Raw genomic sequence first — 10,700 nt, forward strand, 5'->3', positions numbered from 1 at the left:
GTCAAAAGCGGATCCGCGCACCCCGCGGATCGAGGGCGCTTTTAGTATGTTGAATATGCCACATGAGGGAGTCCGAAAATCTTTTTTTTTTTAAACATGGTATCCCCGTTGGTAGAGGGCCAGGACCTAATCCATAGGACAGTCCCAAGCCAGGTTTCCTGGTCATACCCAGCAGGACTAATCCATGGGCACATGCACCGACCCACATACCACATGTGACATTTTAATCAAGAAATGGTCCTCAATTTCAAACTCACAATCTAAAGGAGCAAACTCTAGTTGTTGGTCTTACCACTGAGGCACACCCCTGATGGGTGAGTATAAAAATCATTACTCTTCAAAACAAAAAAAAAAAAAATATATTCATTCGAAAATAGATTGGGAACCATTTGATGTGTCAAACCTATTGAAAGTATCATTTGAATTAAAAACTCAATAACATGACTATTTGGAGATGTTTTTTAGGGTTGAAATCCTCTCAGAACCGTTTGGTACCAATAAGCACCATTGCTCTTTTCCTTAGTACTTCCAAAAACCAGACATGCAACTTCAACCTCATGAGAAAAAAAAAACCCTACTCTTTAACCTTAAAATTTTATCTATTACGACATTTAAAAACGTTTTTAATGTTCTCTTCAACCTTAAGATTCAATTTACTTCTTCAACCTTCAAATCTCATGAATAAGTTATAATTGTTTTATGTAAAAGACAATATAATTTTAGATTGAACAAAGGAAAATTTACAAAAAGTGATCAACTCTTGAAAATTTTATGATTCTGACTCACTGTTCGTTTTAATTACCAAAACATGAACGATAACAACTTCGAAGGTTTTTAAAGTGATTATTTCATAGGTTTAAAGTGTGACGAATTGGAAATAGTCAATTTAAACTTGCGAAATAGTCACTTTAAAACGTCAAATTCATTATCGCTCTGAATTTTTTTTAATGAAAAAGTGATCATTCACGTTTTGGTAATTTAAATGTACAGTTAGACGGAATTGTAAATAACTCATTTTCATCTCAAGAAATGGTAATTCACCCTTAAAAAATATATATAGGATTTTTCACAAAGGATTAAGATTATATTGAAAACGATGGACTAGAGATGAGGTTCAATAGTTTAAAAATAATTTACCATAGAGACTGAAGAGCTTGAAAATAATTGGCTTGAGGAAGAAAAATCAAAAGTTTTTTTTTTGTTAAAGGTTGTAGGTTTTCCAGAAGAGAAATTTGAGGTTGAAAAGGATGGATTGAATATGAGATTACATAGTTTAAAAATAATTTACCATAGAGAATAAAGAGCTTGAAAATGACAGCTTTTTGGAAGAAAAATCAAGGGTTTTTCTGTTACAGGATGACGATGAGACCATTTAAACCATTTTTCATCAATCTATAAGATAAGACCTTAGGTCAAGGGGGCATGTCATCAATTTTAAAAAACAGGGTCTCTAAAATATTACCTAAAATGTGGAGAGGTATGTCTATAAGAGAAAATAGATTACGATTGGGCCAAAAGGTTTTTTTTTTTTTTTAAACAAATTCCTCATTAACTTGAAACATGAAAGTTTCTTGATCTAATTCAACCTGATCCGACTGACTAGTCTAGTTCAGGTTTTAAAACATTGATTAAGGACTCTCAAAAAGAAAGGGGAGGGGGGAGGGTGTAGACACCCCATTTTTGCACTTGCCTGATTAATCAACTCGTCAACCCGATCGCAACTGTTCCCAGCGATAGATGTTTATTCCAATACTGTATTTTGTTACCAGATATGTTTCAGAAATCCGGATGAGGTATTTCGAACTGACAAAATTTTAGAAACCACGCTATGCTAGGAAAATACGATCCAAGAAACATAGAAATCATCATCTTGCAGACCAAAAAGAAGTTTCACAATAAAAATCACTAAAAATGACCAAATTACCAAAATACTCTTAACATCAAAACAACCCTAGAGCCTACGTTACGATTAGGAAAACTTATTCAAACACATAAAATAACAAATCGAAATCAAATAAATCATTTCGCCAATTTTCACAGAATTCGATAAAATTACGAAAATACCCCTCATAAAGTTCACGATCATTTCATACAAAAAACTTCATAAATGATAAAAACCAACATTCTCATTTAATTCCTTATGAAAAACTGATTCCAAAACATCTTGGAACATTGAAAAATGACTTAAAACGTTAAAAAATCATCTTCGAGGGTAAAACGGTAATTTTACAATTTTAATAATTAAAATTTTCGAAATTAATAAATAAAATATTAAATAATGTAAAGTAAAACATTAATAAAATTAATTTAAAATTTTGAACTAAAAAATCGATCGATCAATCAGCCTTTCAGGCAAAATTATTGATGGTTGCCAAGATATTTATTCAAAGACCCCTCCATCTAGGGACCCAAATAATTAAAGATATAATAAAAGGGGGTTCTCCAAAAATTAAAGTCAATCAAGTAAGACTAAAGTCAATCTTAAAGTCAATCAAATAAGGCTAAAGTCAAGATATTAAAAGTCAATCAAGAAAGAATAAAGTCAAAGTATTAAGGTCAATCTCGTAAGACTAAAGTCAAAATCCTAATCTAAACTAATTAAGTCAACCTCATAAGACTAAAGTCAAAATCTTAAATCAAAATCCTAATCTAAACTAATCAAGTCAATCTCATAGGATTAAAGTCAAAACCTTAAATTAAAATCCTAAAGACTAAGTCAATCTCATAAGACTAAAGTCAAAACCCTAATCATAAACCCTAAAAGAAACCCTAATCAAACCCTAATTCTTCTAAAAAAATTTATAAATAAGAGCCTCCACACTCTATTTTCGTATCAAATAATAAACCCTAAGAGAAGTAGGTCAAAAAGCTTCCCTAGTCTCCCATAAACCCTTATTTTGAAGCCCCAACTCCTTACCTAACACCCATACTTCGATTTTAGCTTTAAAAACACTTAGAAACCCTTCAAAAACACCCCAAAATCTATAATAAATTCGAAGAATCCAGATCTAAGAAAGAGATACCTTACCTCAGAGCTCAGAGATCAGATCCGAAGATAGAACAAAGCGAGGAATACTATACGAGAAGCTATTCTATCATATCTGAGGGGATAAAATCATTGTGTTCGGAAAAGGTGAGTATTTTTATTTTTTTTATTATTATTTAAGTCTTGTTATTAATGTAGTTTTATTTGGGAATTAGTAGAGACCGGCGTTTGTCGGGCGGGGTTGGTGCATAACACTTTCCATCCCCGTAACGTAATCCTCGGACTCGTATTTTTCTTTCGTAGATTAGTTTATTTGCCTTTTAGAGTCAAAATTTGGTTCCTAGACCGTAATAACTAAGTGGCGACTCCCAAACCTCAAAGGTCAAAAGCGGATCCACGTACCCCGCGAATCGAAGGCGCTTTTAGAGGGACTCATATTTATAAAGTGTGATGATTTTCTAATACTCCCCTTTAACACGCCCCCATTACAGAACCATAAATCATTTGCATCGGGATATGCATAATCATAAATCTTTTTCTTGTGCATCCCAAGGCAAATGATCCATGATTCTATGATGAGGGCGTGTCAAAGAGAGGTGTTATAGTATCACAACTCATTTATAAATTTCAAATTCCCTCCAAAAAAAAGTTTCACAACCAATATTATTTTAATATTGGATGATGTTGAAGTAACATTAAAATGTACATCATAGGGGACATTTCTGACGTGGATGTGTGTTAGAACCATCGATGCTTTCATCGAGATCTCATTGGTATCTCGATGAAAAGCATTTACAATTCTGACACACATACGTCAAAAATGCCCGTCACAATGTACATTTCAAAGTTACTCCAACACGAGTCTTTAATATTCTCTTCTCAAATAAGGCTTCACAATCTATGTGAAAGAAGGAAAATTAGCAGGAAAGCTCTTTAATCCACATGATTTAATCTAAAAAATCTTATCGTTTTTTTAAAATAACATAAAATCTATACATATTTACATGAATGTCGATGCAAAAATACATATGATATTCAAGTGATATATAACTTAAATCAACCATCAAATATTTATAAGTATATTTATTACTTTTTAAAGAATTAATTTTAACAAGTAAAAAATAATATTTTATTTTATATAATTATACATAGATTATTTCAAATGCATTAATGAATAGTATAAAAGAAGAAAAATCCTAAGGAGGTCGATTTTAGACAAGGCAATCACGAGTCTCCTAACATGACACTTAGTTTGTACTTGGGCCTACAAATCAATCGAAAATCTTAAAGATAAGCACCTAGCATTCAAAGTTTGTCGAAATCTTGAGACGAATGAAACAAGCACCAAGAGTCATTCAAATGTAGATGACGATCACTTTCGTTGGTGGAAGGCCGTAGTTTGACATTATACGAGTGAAAAATCATCTATGATTCCTATCCACTTTTACATCAAGATGTGCGATATGAGATCCAATCTTGAGGTCACTCCAACATGATTCTCATTAAAAGCATGCGCAATCATGAGTTACAGTTACTAAACATTATAGAAATCACCATCTCCAACAATCAAAACACGTCTTAATATGCATTAAAATATTACAACCGAGAAAATAGGGAACAGATCCTCTGTAGTACGTGTTCCCTATAGTGGAATTTGATGATTGAGTGAGAGCCACGTAACATATCCACAATATCCCTTTCGTTAAAAAATTGGATGTCATAGACCGTCCATTTTCAAAGCCTTCATTAGACTTCAAAAAATATCTTTTTAGACAATTTTAAAAAAAAAATCTGATCTACACAATAATCCATACAAGTTTGAGGTGTTAGATTTTATTTTCAAGAAGTCAATTTCTACTACTTAAATGTCACTACAAGGTACTACAGACGATCCACTCCTGAGAAAATAATACCCTGCAAGTATGATCAATTAAGCTAATAGATAAGATCACACAATAAAGTGAAATACACAAAAACTATTAGAAATTTATAAATAGGATTAGAACATCAATAAAATATATAATTCTTACTAATTAAAATTTAAATTCTATGAGATTGAAATTTGACTTGATCGTCGAAATGTCATTAAGAAAGAGGAATTCATGCTCTAGTACATGTGAGTATCGATCACCAATCAAAATAAAACAAATTGGGTCCACCATGCAAGAGGCTTGACAAACTTTTTCAACGTTGATCAAACTTTGTTCTACATGGGGATATCCAATTGGGGATCTCGAGGTAAGACGTGACAGCAGTAACACACTAACATCTCCGGTTGGCTCTTGAGTGATGGAACACAGATAAGCTGTCACCCCATGCAAATACGCAATACCTTTCATATACTTAGTCCATCATCAAATCAATCTTAGCCGTTGGATTGGATATTACTATCAATCGTGTATTAGTCTATCCAACGGTTGTCATTTCTTGAGCCAATTTTAGATGGTTGAGATGTCCCCATCAACAAGGCTCCTCGTCTACACTAATTCAACAAAAATTAAAGTGGCCGAAATCATTGACTTTTTTGTACAAATTATTTTAATATTTTTTTTTATGATCCTTAAGTCCGAAAGTGCCACGTGACATCACTCCCAACCCATAAACCATATGAAATTTGGGCCCACCTCATGATTGATGTAGATACCAAAATATGATTTGTAAGATTTGATCATTTTCCATCATAAAACATGACTATAGACACAAAATTATCCAAGTTATTGGTGAGAAATGCTCAAAATCCAATGTGAAAAATTATCAATCAAATCATGATTTTGTTGTCGACAATATTAATGGTCTGATGGACCCAAAAGAGAATTTCTATTTAGTCCTTTTGGATGAGTTTTCCGATACATTCGAATCATCTCGTTCAACAATTAGAAAAATGAATTACGATTTTAAATCACGTCTAATTCATTCGACTTGTCTAACCTTCTCGTTGATGGACGATATTGAAACATATCGGACGGATGAGATTTAAAATCATGTTTCCAACCCAAACTCGAAAATTAGAGGTCCATGATATGAAGCGTTTTCAATTAAAAACAAAATGAAAAAGTGGGGTCAACGACTTGACTTCTCACCAACTATTTGTACGGCTTTGTTGAGGGCCGCCTTGAAATAAAAAATTATAGAAAATGAGCAATATTTGGCACATCAAATACCAAATCTAATATAAAATCCATTTGTTAATAATATCTTGATGTAAACATCAATTTCCCCAATCACATGTATTTGGGAAAGTTATACATAAGATCCTCCGAACTTGAACCATATCCAATATGGATATTTTTAATTGAATATAAAATTATTATGTATTTTATAATATCTGTAAAAATATATATATTTTTTATTTTTTATGCCATTAATAGTGATTACATAGAAGTGCTATAAAGTTGTTTTAACCTATCCACACACCCTTCTAATAATTTAATCCAAAAATAAAATTTTGTTATTTAAAAGAATAATTAAAAACATACTGCCACTATTAAAGCTGCCCAAACATCAAGAAAGAGTAGTTTAGGAGTCTCTCTTTGGATTTCAGTGGATTTTCAGATACCCTACGTTTTCAAACTCACTACATACCCCCTTTAACATAAGAGACTAACGGAAATGACCAAATTATCCTCATTTTCAACTTCTTGCCTAAAGTTCTTATTTTATTTTATTTTTTTTGAATAATGATTTTCTAACTCCCCCTTTGACATACACCCCCATCACAAAATCATAGATTGTTTACCTTAGGATAGGTAGAATCATTAAAAAAAATTGTGTATCTCGAGACAAATGATTTACGATTCTATGATAGGGTGTATGTCAGATTATTACGACTTTTTATTAATCAAAATCAAGGGATTTTGGTTATTTGTCATGAAGTCTCCCAAAGAAAAGTATGCCATCAAGGGGTATGTCATCATTTTGGAAAGGAGGATATTATCATAAATATTCACCAAAACTTCGAGGGGTATGTGTAATTTCGAAAATGAGACAAGCAAGTGTCATGAGACATCCTTGTCATCCTAACATTTTTGAAGCTGATGAGCACTTGTCAATAATAATAATAATTTATAGAGAGATTTACCTAGCAAACCTATCTTTTCCAATTTTATTATAAAAACTCCCTTACTTTTATTAAGTTAAACCTTTGTTTTATGAACCAGGCTAGCATGACTAGCTTAATAAGATTTCAGATCTTACAAAGGGACGTTGGGATTATATGTATTAACAAAATGATAATCCAACACCACATGCTTCTAAATTTCATGAAAAAATTAGATTAAAAGGAAAGCAATTGAAAAAAAAAATTCCTTTCTGAATTTGATCCAAAAAATTGAAAATGGTACCATCGAACTCCCCAATTTAAAATTAAAATTCAATAGTAAAAATTAATTTTTTTTATTCGAATTTTTTTTTCAAAGTTCTTAGAATTATTTTATTTAAAATCCTGTGTGGTATGCATCAATTTGAATTTTATGACATGGATTTCCACTTCAAGGTTTTCTGAGAAACAAACCTTACAAAGTAAGGTTTGGTGGGTAACAAACCTGATAAAGTTAGATTCACTTGGAATTGTCAGAACTCCAAGGGAGTTTTTGTAATTAAATGCAACAGTTAGGTCTGTTGGGTAAATCTCTCTAATTTATAAGATAAATGATAGAATCTAAGTGGCCTCAGAGGGAGGAATGAGTACCTATCAATAATAATAAACAATAATAAATACCCACAATTCAACTCCTTGCACACCACTCTATGGGTCCCACCATGAATAATAACTCACTGGCCAATCAAAAACATCAAGATGTGGGCCCAGCCCTTTCCTCGAGATGCCCCAGATAGGTCTATTCTACAAAATCAATCAAGAATAATAACCACATATCAGGAGCAACAATCTGAAGGAAAAGAAAAGCTTAGTTTGAGATACACTGTCTCTGGAGTTGGAACATAAATGCAGATGTGGGCCCTAAATCCAGAGAAATGGAGACTGCACACTAAAGGTGCCTGATTGTAGAGAATATTTTCATGAAAAAAAAATCAATTTCTAGGAAAAACTATGTTGGGAAATGGACTTCCTCATAAGATATTTTTTGGTGTTTGATTGCATATCGGAAAATGGGGGTCAGAGTATTAATGAGAATTATATTAGAATCCCCCACCCACTCTAGTAACTAAATACTAAAAAAGAGCAAAACATTTTTTCTGAAATCAGATTGGAAAATATTTTTCCTCCAATAAGGGATTTCAGGAAAATTATTTTCCACAAAAATAAGCAATCATACACCTGCAAATGTAATTCATCCATCAAACCCCAATATAATAACAAACAACAAATGGGTCACATAAATTCAACTGAAAACAAATTAAAAAAGACCCAAACTCAGAACATTTTCAACATAAAATTTAAAATATTATTTCGCGAAATTATCTCAATTAGCGAAAAACCCAATAATGTCAGAGGCCGATAATCCACGACCAAGACATTCCAAGATAATTCCGCAAGATTCAATATTTCATTCAGATCCCAACCAAAGCCAAGATGGCTCTATTCAGACGTTCAAAGACCATACAAAACTATATACCATAATTTCAAAACCAAGATTACAACCATCACACAAGGCTAACATATCTCATAAGGGGCAAACGTGGGTGCTTTGATAAATCACAAAAAGGGTTGGGAGGCATACATGTTAATTTGAAAAATGATATGGGGCCCTGATGATTACCCTTTTTTCCTTCTAAAAAGACGATTAAATGAGTAAGAAATAAGGAACATTGGATAAGGTTACTGTGTCCAAACAAATAACAACAACTGTAAATTTAAAACTATACCCAAATTTATTTTTGTTTACTGTCTTACATATGAGTTAGGCAGATGACATAACAATGTGACGTGCGAGATGACAACAAAAGTGAAAAAAGCCTAAACACCAATCGAAGTAATTATTCAAATACCACAGTTGCTTTCATGCAGAGGACATCATGCCAAGGTCCAGACCATCAGATCATCTTCGACATTCACATTACATGAATCAAGAAGGCCATCCAACACTGAGAGGATTTCCTCCTCAAGGATGACAGCATTACTGTTGTCTTTAGGTTTCATGATTCACAAGCACCACTTAAAGCCCATTTAGCTGGAAACAGTCTGGAATCTGGATAAAGAAAACTATTTCAATAAACAAGATTCATCAACCAAGATCTATGAATCCTATAAATAAACCAACGAATCCATGATCCCACCATGGAAAAAGGAATCAGCATCAAAGGTACTCCTCGCAGGAGATATGACACTGCCTTCCAGAAGAATCCCTAGAGGCACCTAAGATGGCTGGCCAGTGTCATCTCTCCTCCGTGGAGAACCTGCCATGTTTAATCAGTACAACATAGGATTCAAGAAATTAATTGGGTGTCTACTTTTGTGTTTTTTTTTTCTCCTGTCGACTACTAACTAGGTAAATTTTATAACAGGTAAGAAGCTGAGATCAAGGAAGACTTGACAAGCTCTCACCAGCCCATCTGGGTGAAAAGGGTCTCAAGTCCATTCAACGCTACGGGCAAGCACAAACTTGCAAACCTTAAGCGTAAGTAGCAGCAACGTGTGAGTTATGAGTGTATGATTTCATCTATGAATTTTAGAAACGCACAACTCTAGAGTCATAAATGAAAATATTTATCATACAATTTGCTAATCCAAGTTCGATTTAACTTGCAGAGAAGGATATTCCAAGCAAACTTTCATTAAAAGAAGATTTCTATGCATACATACACGAAGAGTGGTGGATCGGTAGCTGCAGGTGTCGGGTCAAGCTGTGTCTACCCATCAAGCCCGTAATCGTCCCCGAAGTACATATCGACCAACGCGTTTGCCATATTTCTCAGGTCTTCATTTTCATGAAATTGGAATCTTTCCATAGCATCGATCGATTCCATCTTCCCTCTCAACAAGCTTTCCCCTCATGACCTGAACACAGTTGAGTTTAACATTATTTGAACTAACCCAGAAGGATCTTTGATTTAACATTATGTACAACAGATGGACATCAAATTTCTTCTCATCGTTACATATATTTTATTAGTGCCATGAAGATGGCATAACCTGTACAGTGAGTCAGTGATGATAATCAAGTAGTGAAGTTTGGGTTCAGATCTCGAATTTGGCCATGTCACAGAAAAAATTTAATGAAACTTGTAGTCAAATCGCCTGAGTCCATAATATCAAGCAGGGAATGTTCATGTAAATAGAAAAAAAAATTATATAAAAGATAATGCCACAAAACTCAGTCACAAGTGGGTTTTGTTTTGTCCTAATTGCAAGCAAGTTGTACCGAGGTAGACTACATTTTAAAAAAAAATCAAGCATCTAACTACATAATTTTGGAGTGTGTCATTAGCAACCAGGGACCACTATGCATCCAAGATACCTTGTACATCTCTCTGAAATGTAAAATGGCACTACCAGTACTAGAAATAACAACATACGACACCTCTCTCTTTATATAATTAGGGTGGGGTTCAATCAATTGCCTCATACAGGTAATCATGAATACACCATGTCTGACATATTTCCTTTAAAGAAGAGTATGGAACTAATAGTATGAATGCTTTAATGTACATTTTCTCTAAAATATCAGTTGAGTAGGGAGAAGTAAAAGAAATAACTATGAGGACAAACCACACACCTCCTTCAACCCCACAACTATCACAACAACCACATAAGCCC

General features: G+C 33.3%; 1 long non-coding RNA gene across 1 annotated transcript; it reads left to right on the forward strand.

The window, feature by feature from the left end:
* The first annotated feature begins 9,140 nt into the window (after window positions 1-9,140).
* On the forward strand, window positions 9,141-10,010 carry LOC147384725 (uncharacterized). Its single transcript, XR_015172820.1, has 2 exons — window positions 9,141-9,561; window positions 9,693-10,010. It is a non-coding gene; the product is annotated as an uncharacterized LOC147384725 (long non-coding RNA).
* Window positions 10,011-10,700: the final 690 nt, after the last annotated feature.

This window comes from Akebia trifoliata, chromosome 15 (assembly GCF_017979445.1).
Source record: "Akebia trifoliata isolate Shusen 1 chromosome 15, ASM1797944v1, whole genome shotgun sequence".
NCBI classification, from domain to species: Eukaryota; Viridiplantae; Streptophyta; class Magnoliopsida; order Ranunculales; family Lardizabalaceae; genus Akebia; species Akebia trifoliata.